We start from the raw sequence: 2348 nt of genomic DNA on the forward strand, positions 1-2348 counted from the left end.
AGATTGAAAATCACAAAAAATAGGGAAATGGAATTAAATAATGAATAAATTATGGAATCGAAGCCCGATGAGTCTATTTTCATATAGAAGAAACGAAGTAACCATATGAGCTGTATGTTAAGAGATATTTAAGTTCTCGCGGGACGGGGCCAGAATGGTTACTGGAGTCCCTGTCCTGACTTTGGGAATTCATCACGAATTGACCAGTGATAATTAGAAGCCATTCCATATATGTACAGATTCATTTTCGAGTCTAGTTTCTGTAGAAACAAACGGCATCAGTATTAAAGCCCTGTACAGGGAGATATCCAAGTCGTAATGTGCAAGGGTCAGTGCAGTCAATCCCTGTAACATGGGGGACTTCAACTAATAAACTGTACTAATTGGCCCAACCAAAAATTCTAGAAAAAAATTTGTAGATGCATATATGAGTCTAGTTTTGGGGAAAATTTACGGAACTGGATTTCGAGTCTCAGAACTCAAGATATGATTTTTAACGCGACTCGTATGCAGATTAGCAGCCTGTCTGGGAAATTTCTAATAAGTGGCTTGAAGTCTGTTAACACCTCGTGTTCGACTCCGGCGACGGTCTCGGGTTTGGGGTGTTACATTTTTATTGGTATCAGAGCTATGGTTTAGTCGGTTCTAGGACTACCATAGCACGTATGTGTCTAGCTATACATGCCTTAATGTTAATGTTTAAATGTGTGATGACTCCTGACGGTTGAAATTTTTGTTTTGATTAGTAAATGGATCCCGGTGTAGAGAGAACCTTGGCGGATGACGTTGAAAGTGTAGCGGCTGCTCCTGCACAAGGGACGCCGCCTGTTGAACCTCAGTCATCTGCGAATAATCAAGGTGAGGGGGCTAAACAAGCCTTCTTTACCATGATGAATGAGTGGGTCGCGCAATACGCCCGAACCAATCCGGCTGTCCAACAATTCCCGAATTTGAATAATCCACCCCAAGAGCCCGTAATGCCATCGATTCTTGATCCCGTGAGGCTGAGTAAGCCACCGTAGACTTGATTAGGAAGCGCGGGCTGAGGAGTTCAAGGCCATAGTTCTTGATGATGCCGAAAGAGCCGAAGTTACGCTTGATAACACCATTCGGTGTTTGATGAACTCATGCACACCGATGAATGTCTAAAGTGTGCTATATCCTTGTTGCGAGACTCGACTTACTATTGGTGGAGGACTTTGATCTCCATAGTCCCAAACGAGCGAGTTACTTGGGATTTCTTTCAAATGAATTTGAAAGAAATATATTAGTCAACAGTTCATCGATCAAAAGCGTAAGGAATTCTTGGAACTCAAGCAAGGCCGTATGATAGTACCTGAATACGAACATGAGTTCGTAAGACTTAGTCGGTATGCTCGGGAGTGTGTGGCTGATGAGGTTGCTATGTGCAAAAGATTTGAAGAAGGATTGAATGAAGATTTAAAACTACTAGTGGGTATTTTGGAGATAAAGGAGTTAAATAACAGCTAGTCGAACGAGCCCGCAAGGCGGAAGAACTTGGAAAGGAGAAGAAGAAGGCTGAATTTGAAGCTAAAGACTATCGTAAGAGATCGATGGGTAAAGCTCCGTTCTCGGTTGTAAAGAAGTTCGGGAGGACACTAATAAATCGAGGACGCATCATGGGAATTTCCATTAGAGCACGACCATCGACGGGCTCCCGAGCTACTTGGTAGCTAGTGTGGGCAATAACCGTCAAGAGAAACCCGAATGCCCCCAATGTGGAAGAAGACACATAGGTGAATGTTGGGGTAAGTCTACTAACAGAGCTCATTACGGATGCGGTTCGAAGGACCACTTTATTCGAGATTGCACGGAGCTTGATGAGAAGAATAGGATGCAAGGTGCAAGACCTAGTGGAATGACAGCTAGAGGTAGACCACCAAGAATTTCAGGAGGTAGGAGTGGTAGTCGAGAGGGGCCACCGATCGGCTGTTCGATCTGAGACCAGACTCTGCTAGGGCATATGCCATCCGTGCACGAGAGGAAGCATCCTCCCCGATGTTATCACTGGTACTTTCGCTCTTTTTGATACAAATGTAATTGCATTAATCGACCCTGGCTCTACTCATTCTTATGTATGTGAGACTTTAGCATCCAGTAAGACTCTGCCTATTGAGTCTACTGAGTTCGTAATTCGAGTGTCAAATCCCTTGGGTCAATATGCGCTTGTTAACAAAGTGTGTAAGAGATGCCTCTAATGATCCGAGAATCTGCTTTTCCTACCGATTTGATGCTTTTACCATTTGATGAATTCGATGTTATTCTTTGTATGGACTGGTTGACCGTATATGACACGGTGGTGAGTTGCAAAAGAAAAACCGTTGACT

This window comes from Gossypium arboreum, chromosome 7, assembly GCF_025698485.1.
Source record: "Gossypium arboreum isolate Shixiya-1 chromosome 7, ASM2569848v2, whole genome shotgun sequence".
Taxonomy (NCBI): Eukaryota; Viridiplantae; Streptophyta; class Magnoliopsida; order Malvales; family Malvaceae; genus Gossypium; species Gossypium arboreum.